We start from the raw sequence: 19,153 nt of genomic DNA, 5'->3' as shown, positions 1-19,153 counted from the left end.
TCCATAGCTCAAAAAGAAAGGCACAAAACAAGGCCAAACAAGGCCTAAGAGGGGGTAGACAACCCCCAACACAAAAGTGACCTTAAAGAAACATCACAAGCATGAAAAATCAGAACTTTTTACAGTAGAAAGTTAAGCTTAAATCAGTATGAAAATAGGTCTAAAAACTTAAGCCAAAATGGGGAATTAAAAGATAGTTGACTCACCCTTGAAGAACACCTTCAAGAACATAACTCCAGCAGCCTTCTCTGACCAAAACCAACCCAAGAACACTAAAACCAACTCCTCAGTACCTCAGCCACAAAAGGATGGTGTTCTACTAGGTGTTTGTGTGCAATAGTGTGAAGAAAACACACTTTTGAGCATAAACATGGGTAAATAAAGAGAGAGAGGCAAAATATATAGAGAGAGAGATATAGAACTTGTATATCAAATTCTCAAACCCGCTGGAAAGGGAGAGGGGCCTCCCTTCTTATAGAATTTCAATTGTCAAGCTTGTTGAACAAACTTGAGTCTTGAATGCAATCCCTCCATACACGTGTATAGAGGATAAGAATTGTGCTCACCAACTGTCACAGTTGGCAGAAAATATCTAGGTCTCGGCTCAAAAATATGGCCGATCGACCAAAAAGAGTGCCGATCGGCTAACACTTATGGCCGATGGTAAGAAAGCATGGCCGATGGCACAAAGCCTTAGCCGATGGGTTGTAGGGATGGCCAACAAGCCATCCTCTTCCCTCATAAGTAAAACCACAAGTCCTTGGTCCACAACCAAGCACAAAATAGACAACTTGGGAGATCCTAAGGCAAGGCACGCAGCTGAGACCTTCGGGAAGTCAAAACGAACATGAGCATGGATGATCATCGAGTGTTTAAATGATGACGTCCAAGTCTTGAGGACGGTCAAAAATGGGGTGTCCACAGTTACCCCTCTTTGACAGAACTCGGAAGTCATAAGATGATGGGAGTGAATGTCAAAAGCCCAGAGACGACCCATTTTTGACGAGGTCGAAGACTTAGACAAACATACAAGATAATCAAAGAGATGCGCCCGCAGGCAGGGGCAAGATGCAAGTGATATGCATGATGCAGAGCATAACTTATGATCATGCAAAGAGAACTGTAATGAAGCATAACATGCAACAGTTTAAGCAAGCGAATAAGAATCAAACTACAGTTCATGCAGAAAGGATGTAAGAGAATTATACAATTCTCATTACGTCTCACGCGGAGTACATACAATACCGTCTGGTTCATCTGGTCACGCCAACTTCAAATGAGCCGTACATACAATATCATGCCTACATAAGAAAGAAACTTAACTGGTACAATATCGTTAGAAACATGCATAGTAATACAAGTGAAAAGTGCGTGACAATGCAAGTGAAGGGGTGCATGACAATGCAACCTAAGTGTGACGCATAACAATGCAAAGGGGTGCGTGACAATGCAACCTAAGTGTGCGCATAACAATGTGAAGAGGTGCATGAAAATACAACCTAGGCGTGATGCATAACAATGCAGAGGGGTGCATGACAACGTAACCTAAGTGTGACGCATAACAATGCGGAGGGGTGCATGACAATGCAACCTAAGGGGATGCATAACAATGCAATTTTGAAACAAGCATAACAACGCAAATAAAACATGTGTGACAACACAAGTAAGGGAATGCATAACAATGCAGTTTTGAAACAAGCATAACAACGCAAATAAAACATACGTGACAACGCAAGCAAGGGATGCATAACAATGCAATTTTGAAACAAGCATAACAACGCAAATAAAACATGCGTGACAGCGCAGGCAAGGGATGCATAACAACGCAGTTTTGAAACAAGCATAACAATACAAGGAGGGCATGCGCGACAATGCAAGCAAGGGATGCATAACAATGCAGTTTTGAAACAAACATAACAATGCAAGGAGGGCATGCGCGACAACGCAAGCAAGGGATGCATAACAATGCAAGGAGGGCATGCGCGACAACGCAAGCAAGCGATGCATAACAGTGCAAGGAGGGCATGCGCAACAACACAAGTCAAGGGCATAAACACATGTAAGTAAAGCATGCGCGAAAACGCAAGCAATGTGTAACAATACAAGGATAAGCATGAACACATGTAAGTAAAGCATGCGTGACAACGCAAGCAATGTGTAACAATGCGAAAATAAGAATGAACACATGTAAGTAAAGCACGCGCGACAACGCAAGCAATGTGTAACAATGCGAAGATAAGCATAAACACATGTAAGTAAAGCATACGCGATAACGCAAGCAATGTGTAATAATGCGAGGATAAGCATAAACACATGTAAGTAAAGCATACGCGACAACGCAAGCAATGTGTAACAATGCAAGGATAAGCATAAACGCATATAAGTAAAGCATACGCAACAACGCAAGCAATGTGTAACAATGCAAAGATAAGCATAAACACGTGTACGTAAAGCACGTGCGACAACGCAAGCAATGTGTAAAGAAAGAGAGGCATGTGTTCAACGGAAGCATGGTAAAGACATGATATTCGCGATGTTGAGATGCAACTTCAAAGCAAGACGAGGCATGCTCAATGCAAGAGCGAAAAGACATATAACAAGCGCGCTTGTAAGCAAACATAACAAAACATCGTAATGCAACGTATTCAAAGTAATTTCTAAATCTTGCAATTTACAAAAGGATACATCTTGTGCGTATCAAGTGCCGCACACGGAAGGCACAGATCGAGGTCATCACGAAGGCCGGTTAAGCTTCAAAAGTGTACTTTCTTGCACTTTCTTGAGAGATGAAGGTACTAATCAACATAACTGACCCAAACAAGGGTATTGGAGGTGCATCGACCACAAAAGGAGGCCATTGGCCATCCATCGGCCACAAATGAGCTCATCGGCCAACAATTTAGCCGATCGGCTAACAATTTGGCCGATCGGCCAAAAATGGCAATTTCGGGGCAGTTTTGTCCATTCACCTTAGGTCTTCAAATATAGGGCCTCAAACCCTATTTACTCACTTTTCCCTTACCAAAAATCCTTGCTCTCTCTCTCTAGGTCATTCTCCACCCTTAGATCCGAGCTTTTCCCTTGTTTTCGAGCCTCCCGCGACGTTCGATTCACGAAACCCTCTTCGTTTTACACACTTTGAACCGAACGAAACACGTTTTCAGTGCCACATTCTCGATTTCCACCACTTGGGATTTGTTTCCCCCGAGTTTACCTTGATCTTCGTGCCTTTTCCCACACTCCGATCTTTTCTCCCATTTTTCACCCCTTGGGGTTGACTTTGGCATTCTTGCCCATTTTCCACACCCTCGACCATTTTTGCACTCTTCTTGAGATGGTAGACGACATTCCACGGGGTGGGACTCCCCCAGAGATAGACACGGATCCTGAGGTCGAGCTCCTACCTCTTAGCATTCGACCATTCGACCCGGCGACATATTGGCCGGTGATACACATACTGCCTCCTGATAGCATCCGTCAGTTCAGGAGCTACGCGCGAGGTGCGCCATTGGAGCTCCTGCTACGTAAGCTGGAGTCGCACCTTTCCTACGGCGCTGCTGAGGTACATTCTTTCCCTCTTTTATTTTCTGTAATGTAGATGGTACGCTTCGGATAGCCAGTACTGTTCTGTAACTGATTAACTGAAACACACTGATACATGACATGTTTAGTTCATCGTGAGCAAACTCACACCCGATATCTGTGTAAACTCGAACACATGCACACACACTGCATTTTCATCAATTCTGAATGCATTCAAACACTGTATTTCTAACATTGCTTCGCAACTGTTTGTCTTGAACACAGGGAGATTCCCATGCCTTCCGGGGGTATGGGAATACCATTGCCTGAGGATGGTACCTGGAGTTGTCCAACGCGGTTCGCCACATCGTCGACTAGGCCGGCTTCAGCATCTTCGGTATAGGACTCTCGCGCCTTACTACGAGTAGGCCCCTTCTTGGTGCTCTGGTGGATCGGTGGTGGGACACCACCGATTCTTTCTACCTTTTCACTGCAAGGGGAGATGACGATGACTCCATTCGACTTCTCAATGCTCATCGGCATCAGAGGAGGGGGTGATCCGATTCCTTTCGATACTGACATGGACGAGTGGGATGCCGCCCAAATCAACTTACTTGGCGCTTGGCCACCTCTCTCCCGGCCAGGGTTCATGAGGTATTCTTGGTTCGAGGACCATTTCAGAATACAAACGTCGACGACCCGCGAGGAGGTCGAGCAGTATGCTCGAGGATTCATCATGTTCTTGCTGGGCACCATTTTCTTTGCCGACCGGGCAAACATTGTTGCCCTATATTTGCTGAGTGCAATGGTAGATGTAATGCGGATCCGGCACTACGATTGGGAGGGTGCAGGCTTGGCCACACTCTACGGATACATGAGCTCTTCGTCCCGCCGTAGCGGACATCTGCTCGGAGGCTACTGGCGAGCCTGGGAGGTACACCTTCCGTTTCTATTTTACAGTTCTGCTTTACATTATCTGTACACCACGCACACTACACACACACAATCTGCTTTACACTGGCTGTACACTGCACACAGTGCACAATACACTTGACACACTGCACAATACACTGCACATCATTCTCTGATTGCTGCTTTATCTGCATACTGCCTTACTGATAAGCATACTGATTCTTACCCTGTTACATTCTACAGTTGTGGGTGTATGCCTACTTTCCGAGGCTTGCTCCAGTGCTGGATGTAGAGATGCCCCTCGCTGTCCCATACTCTCATCGATACGATGTGAGATACAAGCGGAGGCCGCGAGAGTCTTTCTTGTTTTTTCACAAATACTTCGATACCATTACCGCAGCAAAGGTATTTCAAACATTACAGTTTATTTGAGCTTCGCTTTGCATTGTACTTTCAATAACAGATAACAAACTGTATATCTTGTCATTAGCAAATCACCTAGTAGCCCTGGGCCGCGTTGCCGGAGGTTGTGAGAGATCAGTATGCCGGTGCTCGGGAGACTACCCGGTTCAGGATTTTGCTAGAGGGTCCGGTCTGCCGGGCATGGTATTTTAGAGAGCGCTTCCTGTAGCAAACCCTGGGCTTGCCCGAGCAGATAGTCCCGAGACCACCTCCCACCCACACGAGGGCCACCGAGAGGTACACCCAAGAGGAGATGATGGACTACACAATCGGTTGGGACTCTGACTTCTTCAGAGATGAGAGCGACTACACCGAGTTCATCCAGGCTTATCTCATGCGGCCTCTGATCGGTGCTCGCCGAGTTGAGAGGGAGAGGCCTGCAGCGCCTGTGAGAGGAGCAGGAGGACCGAGGGCGACTCAGGCCCGTGATAGGAGTGGGTCCCGGAAGGGGCAGGGAGTTGGGTGGCCAGAGCTGCCCACCACCATGACATGTTGAGGACAGGGTGGGGAGACTTATCAGATACCCATCGCTCCTCCTCCGGCTGATCATGAGCTTGTCGGAGTTCGCAGCTTGACCCCGGTATGTGCTACTATACTTTTCATTATGTGCAATCATTTCATTTCATTTGATATCCTGCAGAATACTAATGACTTCAACACTTTTACAGGCTTTCATTGAGTACACCAATCAGTCTCTGGAGCTGATGACCTCGGTGATGGGGATGCTGCAAAGGAGCATAGACCTACTGACCATTTATGGTATCCCGGTAAGTTCCTTCAGCCCCAGTCCCAAAACTTTGCACATTCTGTTCCATACTGATCTGATACATCACATTATCAATACGGCACTTGATACACTGCACTCTCATACCACTCACGGCACTGATACACTGTAACTCGCATACTGCTCACAGCACTGATACGGTACTCATAGCATTCATACACTGCTCACAGCATTCACACACTGTACTCATACACTGTATTCGGTGTTCGCACTCGACTTTGCATAGTATAACTGATGCGTTTGCCAATTGTTCTTTTCAGGCCCCATTTCAGAAACCGACCGCAGGAGTTGCTTCAGCAGGACCTTCAGCACCTGCCAGAGCAGCAGGGGGAGCCAAACGGGAGATGACGATCCACAGCCGAGGCAGACACAGGCGTACTCGCGCCAAGGGTAGTTCACGGGAGCCTTCCCCTGATGATGACGAGTTTGATGCAGAGGTAAGGTCGTCTCAGGATGAGGCTTGAGATGACTCAGACAGCGGAGGTGATGATGGCGATCCAGGACCTTCGTCCAAGAAGAGGACGAGGACGGACTCCCGTACATGAGGCGATTGGCACTGATCCAGACATTTTGCTGCTTTTCTCTTTTTTTCTTTTTTTTTCTTTTTACTAGTAGTTTTGCACATTGTACTGCCTCAGGCAGGTTTTATTTTCTTCAAAACTTTGTACTTTTGCAAGAGAAAATATGATGAAATGAAACAGTTGCTTTTGTTGAAAAAGTGTTACATTTGTACATTTTGAGCATCGCATCGCATCACATCGCATTACATAACAATGTAAATGAGATTGAACTTTTGTTTTGAAAACTAAACACTCATATTGCATTAATTAGGTAGTGAACCAGTTAACAACAAAACAACTCGATAAGCAAAACAAAGAACTTGACAAGCTAACCAAATGTAAATACAACTCGATAAGTAAAAAAACAACTCGATAAACAAATTGAAGTGACACAGGCGCGACTTCGCAAAATCATCATCGAAAGGCATTGGGAGTGGAACCAGTCACAAGTTCTCAACATTTTCAACACATAGACAGCTCAGAGAACAAGAAGAGAGGCCATCGGCCAAAGTGAGAGGCCATCGGCCACAAGAAATGGCCATCGGCCATTATTACTCGCCGATCGACCAAAAAAGATGGTCGGTCGGCAATTTTTTTGGCCGATCGGCCAGAAATGGCAAGCACCTCCAGAATGCTGACACCTGTCTTCCACTCAACACCTTATCTTCTACAAAAGCCCCAGTTTCGTAGTTTTCCCATTTCAGCTCAATTTTTGCACCAAATGGAAGCATTTCTTGTCCAAGATCTCACAAATTGGATTGCCAACTTGGATGGCTCGGAAAAGCTGAATTTCCGGGGCTTTGGCATAAATGCACTATTCACGTTGAATCGCACCCCTCTACGTTTTCCGTTCCTCCATGCCACAGCAAGGTTTTGGAATCCGGTAACACACGTCTTTAGCTTTGGCGGACAAGAGATGTGTCCTACCTTCGAGGACTTCCAAGCTTTAATGGAATCCGAGCGCGATGAAGAAATCTTACCTCAATTCCGCTTCGGCTACGTCCAAGCCTTAGGACGGATGTGTGGGCTTACTTTGCATGATGCTCGGTCATTGATTCACGATGGAGAGCTGGACATTCCGAGCTTGATTCGTCGGCTTTCTGATGCCGGTGACCGCGTCGATCATCATTGGCAGGGTTATCGGCGACATGCGTTTTGCTTGTGCTTATTGTCTCATTTCTTGCTTGCCCCAGGCTCCGGTGGGTTTAGTACTCGTTTGATTGAGGTCGCCGTGGGTTTAAAAGAGGGTAAGAGCTGCATCGCCATGACACTAGCTGAGACATTGATGGGTTTAGACGCTTTTCATTGCCGGGAGATGACTAGATTCGCGGGGAGTCCACTACTGCAGTAGGTAATGTTTCCCACCCTATCTCACATATATTTCTCACATCACTCAGCCCTCAAGTTCGATTTTTCTCTCAAAACCCTTTTCTCAGTTTTTCTCTCAATATACACCTCTCTATTCTTTAATCTCTCACTTTTCATCCCTCCCCAGATATGGTTGATGGACAAGTTGAGAGTAGTGGATTCATGCCCGGCATATTCAGCTCGTAGCTATTTCTTCTGGCAACGTTTAGTCGATGCCCCTGATGAGGGATGGTGGTGCGACTGGATGCGCAGTTTGTCTGCTCTTGACATTGCCTGGCACTGCCCTTGGCTTAATTTACTGGCGATGAGCTACAGTATGACTCGCCAGCCCGGGATTTAGTTGATTGGCCTGACACACTGTGTCTTTTACTTCCCGTTCTGATTTCAGCGCCAGTTCGGACATGATCAGACTTTCCCGGCAGAGGGGATAGAGTACCCTGCTACATTTCTGGTCTGAGGCGCATAGCTAGTCCGGTATGCCACAGCATGGAGGACGAGAGAGCTTTTGGCCCCCGCTCCCACTTTCAGTTGCACCCTCTCTGATGAGTGCATAGCTTGGCTTGATGAGGAGGCGCAGATCGGGCTCACTTTGGCATCAGAGACTTCCACAAGCTCTGGGAGGGGACGCAGGAACACCTGACTATGCCCCGAATTTATTTGCTTTAATCAGTACTTTCAAGTTTTCTTTATGAATGTAATAAAAAGCAACTTCAATTTGTATTCAAGAGTAGGAGAACTCTGTATTGAAATCAATGTGATTGAAGGTTGTGGGTATTGAAAATTTTCCGTTTGGTCCAAAAATGGTCTAAGTTATAAAAAGATTAATTTGAGCGAAATCAACTTTTATTAAAACTTTTCAAAACCATTTTCGATATGGATCACAACTAGACATGCTCGAGATCTATCACTGAGATGTACAACCCCGGATCCTTAGTAACTGGAAAGTTGCCCCTAGTCTGAATAGCACTGCACTGGAGATCATAACCGAGCTCTTGAATGCAGAATAGACAAGATGACCAAACAAGATCACACAGACAAAGTTGATCGGGGAAGTGTTTATGGCTGGACTTTAGGATGAAGTTACCTACGTATCCCAAAGATTGGAATCAAGCCCTACGTAGTTCGGTTCGAGTTCACTCGTGTATTAACACTCTCCTTTTGCGCTCCAACTTTTGCCAAGGCCGCCCTTTCTGGGTTTTCAACCTTGAGAGCTCAGTTTTTATAATTTCAAATTTTTCATGATCTAACTTTTGCCTACGTTGCCCTTTCGGGTTTTCGGCCTAGCGAGCCACTCAGGGATAGTATTTTTCAACTTGTTTATGTTGATCGGTTGGGAGAACTCTAGGCCATCTAGGTCCATCAGAACGACAGCTCCACCCGACCAGATAGACTTGATGATGTAAGGACCAGTCCAATTGGGTCTGAACTTGCCCCTAGGGTCGTGTATGGGAGCTCGGTTGTCTTTGAGCACCAAATCTCATTCTTTTAGATTCCTGGACTTAACCTTCTTGTTGAAAGCCCTGGCAATTCGTCGTTGATAACCCTAAACATGGTACGGTGCTTTTAGCATTCTCTCGTCAAACAGCATGAGTTCTTCGAACCTGCTTTGCTGCCAATCTGCCTCAGCTATCTGACACTCAGCCAATACCTGTAATGACGGAACCTCAACTTCGATAGACAGAATAGCCTCCATCCCATAAACCAAGGAATACGGAGTTGCCCCTGTAAAAGTTCGAATTGAAGTCCAGTAGCCCCACAGAGGAAATGGCAGCTTATCTGGCCAATCCCAGTAGGTTTCCACCATCTTCTGCAAAATGTGCTTGATGTTCTTGTTGGTAGCCTCGATTGCTCCGTTGGTCTGCGGCCGATATGTAGATGACTTATGAAAAGTCACGTTGTACTTGTCCAACAAGTCGATCACTTCCTTCTTGAAGTGGGAACCATTATCTGAAGTAATCTCGTTCGGGACCCCGTAGCGACAGATGGTATTGTTCCTGATGAACTTAGCAACATGCGATGCCTTCAACACCACATAAGACTGGGCCTCAACCCACTTCGTAAAATAGTCTATCGCGACCAGAATGAACTCATGCCCATTGGACCCCTTCGGAGTGATAGCCCCAATCACATTAATCCCCCAGACTGAAAATGGCCATAGCAAAGGCATGTTGTATAGCTTCGAAGACGGAATGTTCATGCGGTTTGCATGGATTTGGCATTTGTGGCATCGCCGGACAAAGCCAATACAATCCTCCTCCATGGTGGACCAGTAGTAACCCGGTCTAAGGATCTTCCAGGCTAGCATCACCCCGTTCATGTGTGCTCCGCACTTTCCTCTATGGATGGCCTCCATCAGGCGCTTCGATTCTTCGGCATCAACACACAGCTTATGCATCCCGAGATGTCCTCTCTCATATAGTTTACCCCCGCAGACGATGAACTGAGTAGCCATTCTTCAAATTGCCCTTTTATCTTTGACATTTGCCTCTGGTGGATACGCCTATTTTTCTAAGAAGTTCCAGACATCGTAATACCAGGGGTTCTCATCTACTACCTCATCTATGGCAGCAATCAGCTCGTAGACCGGCACAAATTTCTGGTCAATGATGATCGGACGCATCCGAACTCCGAAATGGATGTCTATCATAGAAGATAGAGTTGCTAATGAATCATTGAACCTGCTATTCTCTCTTAACAGATGAGCGAAATTCAATTTCTCAAACTGAGGAATCAGCATGTCCAAGGTCTGGTGGTAGATTCTCATCTTTTCTTCTTTGACTTTCTAATCTCCTTTAGCTTGAGATACAACAAGGTTCAAGTCCCCGATGACGTCCAACCGTTTTGCCCCTAGTTCTAAGGCGGCTTCTAAACCAGCAATACATGCCTCGTACTCTGCTTCGTTGTTCGAGACTTTGAACCGGAGTTTGAATGCTAGCGGGATACGAGAATTGTCGGGTGCTATCAGCAACACCCCTATCCTATACCTATATTGGTTTGACACTCCGTCAAAGTACATTGTCCAAGTTTCTTCTTCGACGTGCAGAATGGCCTCATCTGGAAATAGGTACTCAACTGCTTCATCCCCTTCAACTGGGTGATTGGCTAGGAACTCTGCTACCGCTCTCCCCTTCACTGACTTGCGCGTCATATACTTCAGATCGAATTCGGAAAGTAGAAGCAACCAACGGGCTAGCTTACCCGTAAGTGCTGATTTCTCGAAGAGATATTTGATGGGATCTAATCTTGAAACCAGTATTACAGAGTGAGCTAACAGGTAGTGCCGCAGCTTTCTGGTAGCCCATACCAAGGCCAAACAAGCCTTCTCCAGCGGAGTGTAGCGGGTCTCATAATCCAGCATTTTCTTGCTCAGGTAGTAGATAGCACTCTCCACTTTGTCCTCAGACCCCTGTGCAAGCATGCAGCCCATTGTAGTTTTAGTCACTGAAAGATACAGAATCAACAGTTTCCTTGGCTCAAGCGGTGACGACACAGGTGGGTTCTATAAATATTGCTTGATCTGTTCAAAAGCAACTTGGCATCGGCCGTCCCATTGGAATTTCTTTCCTTTCTTTAGGAGACCAAAGAGTGGTTCACAAGTCAAAGTTAATTTTGCAATAAACCCTCTTATGAATTACATTTTACCTAGAACGCCTCGCATCTCCTTTTCAGTCCTTGGTGGTGGCATTTCTAAGATGGCCTTGATTTTGAAAGGGTCGACTTTGATACCTCTCTATGTGATCAAGAACCCCAGCATTTTCCCTACTGTAACACCAAACGTACACTTTTGAGGATTCAGTCGCAACCGAAACTCTCTGATCCGTTGAAAGAATTTTTGCAAGGTGGTGTAGTGGCCCTCTCTTTCCTTGGACTTGACAATCATGTCATCCACGTACACCTCAACCTCCTTATGGATCATATCATGCAAAATCGTGGTCGCGGCCCGCTGATATGTAGCCCCAACATTCTTCAGCCCAAACGACATTACCCTATAACAATAGGTCCCCCACGGGGTGGTAAAAGCAGTCTTCTCCCGGTCTTCGGGTGCCATCAATATCTGATTGTAGCCAGAAAATCCATCCATGAATGAGAGCAATACGTGCCCAGCAGTAAAGTCCACTAATTCGTCGATATGCGGTAGAGGAAAGTCGTCCTTCGAACTGGCTTTGTTCAAATCTCTGAAGTCCACACATACCTGAATTCTGTCGTCCTTCTTCGGCACTGGAACTATATTGGCCAACCAAGTTGGGTATTCAGATACCAACAGGAACCCTGTGTCAATTTGTTTTGTGACCTCTTCTTTGATCTTCATAGCCCAGTCCAAGCGGATCCTTCTGAGCTTCTGCTTAATAGGTCGGGCCTCTAGGTCAAGAGGGATCCGGTGCTGTACAATCTCAGGATCGATTCCAGGCATGTCTTCGTAGGACCACGCAAAAACATCTTTGAAATCTTTTAATAAAAGCGCTCGCGCTAGGGGTGTTCGCGGATCGATTTTGTGCGGTTTGCGGTTCGGTTTTGACCCGCCCGCATCTATGCGGTTTAGGAAAAAGTCAACCCGCAACCGCCCGCAGTGCGGTTTGCGGTTTGTGTGGATAGGGTTTGTAAATGCGCGGGCGGTTGCGGACGGTTTGCGGTTTACACTTTTTTCTTTAAAAATTAATTTTTAAGTTTTTTTTCCCATCGAATTTAGGCATTAGATTCATTTTATATATTTGTGATCAATTGATAACAATTTTCTGATGAGTTTACAAATAAAAATTGAATATCACTAGCATTTTTGTCATGAAAAAAATGTATATCAATGCATTAAAGGTTGTACTCAATTAGAATTGTCAATTCAGTAATCAATAATCAAACTAGAAGCTTCATCGATCACCAGAAGAAAATTTTTATTAGAAAAAAGTGGATGAGACATCAATGAAAATCATATAAGAAACCAAGTTTAGGACTTGATAATTCTACGACATTAAGAAAGTTGAGAAATACTTAAAAATAAGGATCCTAGTGTCATAGAGAATATAATGGTGCTCCTGTTAAAGTTACAAAGTTGGTATATAAAAAATAATATTAATACTACTAATTAAAGTGCAGGCGGTTTTTGCGGGTTGCAGTTTTAACCCGCGACCCGCCCGTAACCCGCAAATTTGTCATATTTCAAACCGCATCCACCCGCATTATGTTTGCGAAACCGCCCATTTATATGCGGGTTGGGCGGTTTGAGCGGTTCGGATAAACCGTTGCCCACCCCTAGCTCGCGCTCCTCCGAAGACAACGTGGACCTGATCTGGACCAGCCGCGGGTCCTTCTCAGTACCAACATTAATTTAGGTGATTTTATCAACCAGCGGTTTTACAAACCTCTCCTGCTTTTGATCTAGCAAATATTTCAAAATCGGAGGAATGTCTACCTCGTTGTTTTCATCGAAGTATTGAAAGTCTGAATTAATGCAATAAATCAAGGGCACAGAAAAATACTCAAAGGCCACAGCCATTCCATTCTCATTAATCACTTCCAAGTCGCCTGATTTCTCTGTTACAACAGACTCAAAGGAAAAAGAAAAAGACGACCTAGAGAGGATTGTGGCATCCGGGTTGTCACCCCTAGGAATACCGGACTCAGACTCATACTCAGACGATCTGGAACCTGATTATGACTCCACAGACTCGGTGGAATCAGATTTCGGCTCACTACCTGACCCGGTGCTGCTCGATAAGAATCCCTTCTCGTACTGCCAGACGAGGGAGGGTGCGATGGACGCATCCAGAATGTTCGAAGATGGGCTCGCAGCCGCTTCATTCCCAATCATGGACACCGAGAAGTTATCCCCCAAACACTCATGTACGATCGGAGGATCTGAAAGTAGACAAGCCAGCACTACCCCCATTTCAATATCAGCACTCTCGGAATCCTCTTCTTTACGCTACTCAGCCTCAGCTGGTAGGTCTATCTGCTCTTCGGCAACATCATCCCCGGACAACTGCAAGTCAAAGAAAATCTCAAACCTTGGCAGGCACCTTTTCTCTGCATTTAGCCATGGCTCTGGGAAACCGCAGAATGAGAAGTCTTTCCCCTCCCGGACGAAGCGTCCGTTTAGAGTACCCTGGATAGGCCGGTGCATCAGCTCATAAGGCCTCCCAGTCTGCTTGGCTCTGGTTCTCCCGGCCATCTCTTTGCCTTTCCTCACCCAATCCTCTTTGGTAGGCAGATAACCTAAACCAAAGGTATGCGGGTTATGCGGCACTTCGGCCGATACTGTAATGCCCTTCCGGCCACTTTTTCCTAGTCCCATCCCAGGGATATGCTGGAGCTTGTTAACTGATAAAGTCATTTTAGGTACACCATTTATCTTTTTATTATATCCTTTCACTACTACTCCTAAAGGAATAACTACATAAGCTTTCACACTGTCACTTTTAAATTTCTATCTCCACCTGAGATCAAAAAATTAAATCAATTAAAAGAATGTTCAATTTCTGAATCTATTAATCGATTAACCAAACAACTCAAATTTCTCAAACAAGAAGTAAATTACGAACGAATTGAATCTCAATTAACTAATCCCATTCTTATATCTAAAATTGATGGATTTAAAAACTAATCAGCAAATACCGTTTGTTCTACTTTACCTAGTGCTTTTTGGCATAGGAAAAAACATGTAATAACACTCCCTTATATTAAAAATTTTAATGAAAAACAAATTCCTACCAAGTCTCAACCTATCCAAATGAATCATGAATTAATGGAAATTTGCAAAACAGAAATTAATGAACTATTAAAAAATAATGGTATTAGTAAAAGTAAGTCACCTTGGTCTTGCCCTGCTTTTTATGTTAATAAAAATGCTAAACTTGAACGAGGTGTTCCCCGATTAGTCATTAATTATAAACCGTTAAACAAGGTTTTAGAATGGATCCGGTATCCAATCCCTAATAAAAAAGATTTAATTAAAAGACTTAGTCAAGCCATCATTTTTTAGTAAATTTGATCTAAAAAGTTGATTTTGGCAAATACAAATTCATCCTGATGACCGTTATAAAATTGCCTTTACTACCCCTTTTGGTCATTACGAATGGAATGTCATGCCCTTTGGATTAAAAAATGCTCCTAGTGAATTTCAAACTATTATGAATGAAATTTTTAATCCATTTAGTCATTTTTCCATAGTCTACATCAATGATATCCTCATTTTCTCTAAGTCACTTGATGAACATTAGAAACATCTTAATTCTTTTTTCCACATTATCAAATATAATGGTTTGGTCATCTCTGCTCCAAAAATTAAACTTTTCCAAACTAAAGTTCGATTCTTAGGTTATGATATTCACCAAAGTACTATTCTTCCTATCAGTAGGTCTATTGAATGTGCTTCCAAGTTCCCTGATGAAGTCTTGGACAAAACCCAATTATAACTATTTTTAGGTTCCTTAAATTACATTGCTGAATTTTATAAGGACCTTCGGAAAACTTGTCAACCCCTATTTGATTGGTTAAAAGATAATCGTCTACCTTGGTGTTCTACATATACTACTATTGTTCAACAAGTCAAAAAATATGTCAAGACTTTACCCTGTCTTCGTATTCTTACTGAAAATTCTTTCAAAATTATTCAAACTGACGCCTCTGATGTTGGTTATAGAGGTATCCTTCTTCAGAAAATCACTTCTCAATCATCTGAACAAATCGTTCGTTTTCATTTTGGTGTCTGGAATAAAGCACAAAAGAATTATAGTACTATTAAACAAGAAATTTTATCTATTGTTTTATGTATTAGTAAATTTCAAGATGATATTTTAAACTAAAAATTTTTATTACATGTTGATTGTAAAAGTGCTAAATATGTTTTAGAAAAAGATATTCAAAACATTGCTAGTAAACATATTTTCGCCCGGTGGCAATCGATTTTAAGTATTTTTTATTTTGATATTGAATATATACCTAGTAGTCAAAATTCTACTCTGGATTTCCTTACCCGCAAATTTTTATAGGGTGGATAACGGATGGCCACTCCTTTTATTTCCTACCATAAATTAAAAGTCACCTTTTATAGAAAACTTGTTTACCAAACTGCTTACCATATTGTTTGCCTTAAGACAGCTCGCAAAACTACTCGTCGTGCACAATTCATACAATTTCATCAAATTACCAGTCGTCGCAATTTACTTGCTCATTATACTAATTGCCTTCATTTCCATATGAACAAATTAGATATCCTCAGTGGATGCTAATTCTGTTCACCTTCTTTGCTTGACAAGACCTTCTAGTGAAGCCATTGTTCCAACTAGTAAACCCATTGTCGTTCCTCTTATTGACCTAGTCACTAGATATCATCCTATTGACACTATCAACTGTTACCAAGTTCTTGGTAATATCCCTAAACCTAGTTATACATCCGCTCTTGCTTCAGATCCATTCGCTTCTTCTTCTCAGTCACTCACTCCTTACCCTCCTAACCCAGTCAAATCAGTCTGATCTGATTATGTCAAATTTCAATCAACTAATCTCTTTTTCAAAGAACCTATTCACAAGAATACCCATAATGTTCTTGATCTAGTTAAATCCTATTTCCCTCCTGGTTGGCTTTTTGTTCCACTCCATCCAGAAAAGTCAATTACCTACTACAAAGATATTCTCTTTCATCATCAGTCAATAGTCATTAAAGCCATCTATGATCGTATATACACTAGTAATATTCTTTACCATTCTCTTTACATCCACAATATAGTTTCTCTTGATGAATGGAGTCCTTTTCAATTCAGAGATTTACCTGGTCATAAAATCCAATATAGTTATTATAACTATATGGATGTCTAGTTTAAAGTTCTCCTGTGCCAAAATGAGTCATACAGTCACTCCTGGTTCCTCCAATTTGACCATAAATTCAAGTCAGAATTTCCCACTTGGTTTCTTCGATGATGGACTCAGCATGGTGCTATTCCTGAGATCTTTCCCTCTGTTTTAATTGAACAAGTAAATTATTTCTCTTCTATTTTTAAACTCAGTCAACAACAAAAATAATTTCTTTGGTTACTCATTTTTATATCCAAATACAAAGTCCCCTGGATATTTAAATGGCAATATGCTATTTCTGATAACCTGGTTATTCGTCAACACTTTGTTAAATGGTGGGATAATTTTAAACCCCAACACATAATTGATCAAGTTCAAGAAGAATTCCCAATCAATCTCCATGCACTAACACCTGCAACGGTCAAAGCTCAGCAGAACCCAACCGCTTCAGTCACCCAAGGAACTCAAGGAAGCCCAATTCCACCAGTCAGACTTAGAAGCCCAATAACCAGCTCTTCCAAGCCCAAATCATTCAAATCCAAGTCAACTCAGTCAAAGCCCAAAGCTAAGACCAAGTCATCCAGTGATGAATTAATTCGGATGGCCAAGCTATTGATGGCCCAAGCCAAGTCACAGACTGGAGATGAACCTCTGAAGAATCTAGTTCCTTTGAAGCTTCAACCAATAATGATCCTTATGGGCCCCAGTTTCAAGATGCTCAGGACCCATATGCGTAAACGGTCAGCCATTGGATTCTATATACGTATAAATCATCTTTAGTCACCACTCTTACTTTGAGAAAAGCTGCTGATATATATATATATAAACAGTCAACCATTGGATTCTATATATGTATAAATCAGCTTCAGTCGCTACTCTTATTTTGAGAAAAGCTACTGATATATATATATATATAGATTCCCCATCAGTCAACTGTGCAATCATGTTCCCTCACTGCAAGTAAAAAAAAGAGAGTATAAAAGGTTCTCGAACATAGAAAGATGCTCTCTGCACCCATGTACCTCTTATTTTCAAGCTTTTCAGAAGTCACAAGTTTCACAGTATTTTCCAACTTTTGAAGTCACAAGCATCACCGCTCCAATCATGGGTCTCACAGTTCCAAGTTTCACAAGCCCAACAGTTATCCACTTTGTATATAAAAAAGGCTTCTCAGCCAAGACCAAGGCAGAAGGCAAAAAACGAGTTCACAATTTTCTTTCACAATTTCTCTCAATCTCTGTAAAATTTTAAGTTTGTTTTAAAATTCAGTTTTTAAGGATGCAAGTAGAAACTGTATTTTCCAGTTCCTTCCAGTAAACAATTTTGTATTTTTCGATTACTTCCAATAACCAATTATAAGTTAATTTTAACAACTATAAGCTTATTTTACTTATCTATTTTATTTAACTTGTTTTATTTTGTTTTAATTTATGTGCTGCTTCTGTCTCTTTCTTTTAATTTATTTAACTTGTTTTATTTTGTTTTAACTTGTGCATGGCGAGTAGTTTTACGAGCTGTCTTAAGGTAAGCAATACGGTAAGCAGTTTGGTAAACAAGTTTTCTATAATAGATGACTTTTAATTTATGGTAGGAAATGAAAGGAGTGGCCATCTGTTATCCACCCTGTAAAAATTCACGAGTAAGGAAATTCGGAATAAAATTTTGACAACCAGGTATATATTCAATATCAAAATCAAAAATACTTAAAATAGATTGCCACCATGCAAAAACATGTTTACTAGCAATGTTTTGAACATCTTTTTCTAAAACATATTTTGCACTTTTACAATCAACACTTAATAAAAAATTTTGGTTTAAAATATCATCTTGAAATTTACTAATACATAAAATAACGGATAAAATTTCTTATTTAATAGTACTATAATTTTTTTGTACTTTATTCCAGACACCAGAATGAAAATGAACGATTTGTTCAGATGATTGAGGAGTGATTTTTTTAAGAAGGATACCTCCATAACCAACATCAGAGGCGTCAGTTTGAATAATTTTGAAAGAATTTTCAGTAGGAATACCAAGATAGGGTAAAGTCTTGACATATTTTTTGACTTGTTGAACAATAGCAGTAAGAATAAGAGTCTTGACATATATATATATATATATATTAAAAACATTTTATTTAGCTAGTATCAAATATAATTTTCTTAACAAAAAGGAAAGTTATAAAATTTTATTGCAAATTTTCAAATGTCTATTGTTAAACACTCTATTCTGCTTGCTTAATTATTTACTTGCTTACTTTTAGAGTTTTGATATTTGATCTTTGCTCCACATTCATTGTATTGTTTTATTATTTTTCTTTTTCTTCTTGATTTTCACGTGATACTTTTTTCATAGTGCATCTCCGAGTGTATTAGTAAAAGTATCATGCACTTAAAATGCACAAAATTACAATATATTAGAAGGAAAAAAAAAGTAAGTAATTGCCCATAACTAAAACTACTTTAAGAAAAAATAAAAAATAAAAACAAAAGTGAAATTATTTGAAATAGAAAATGGTTTATTTATTTATTAATTAATTTTTAAAAGTAAACTTTTAAAGAAAACAAAGAAAACTATATATATATAAAAAAAAAAAGTACAAAAACTAAACATAAAATATAATACAAAAAATAAATGAATTATAGGATTTTCAAGAAGTGAGACTCACAAACAAATTTTGTAAAATCTTGTCTATTCAGATACTTTTTGTGTATGTTTTTTGTACTTATAATCTTGAGAATGACATTGAAATAATTTGTAC

General features: G+C 41.7%; 1 pseudogene; it reads left to right on the top strand.

Moving 5' to 3' along the window:
* The first annotated feature begins 5,149 nt into the window (after window positions 1–5,149).
* The window catches only part of LOC114255832 (uncharacterized), a 40,318-nt pseudogene continuing 26,314 nt past the window's right edge, over window positions 5,150–19,153 (top strand).

Source organism: Camellia sinensis, chromosome 11 (assembly GCF_055761805.1).
Source record: "Camellia sinensis isolate YWXY chromosome 11, ASM5576180v1, whole genome shotgun sequence".
Lineage (NCBI taxonomy): Eukaryota > Viridiplantae > Streptophyta > Magnoliopsida > Ericales > Theaceae > Camellia > Camellia sinensis.
The sequence above is the reverse complement of the archived record's forward strand: the minus strand, read 5'-3'. Positions and strand labels throughout refer to the sequence as shown.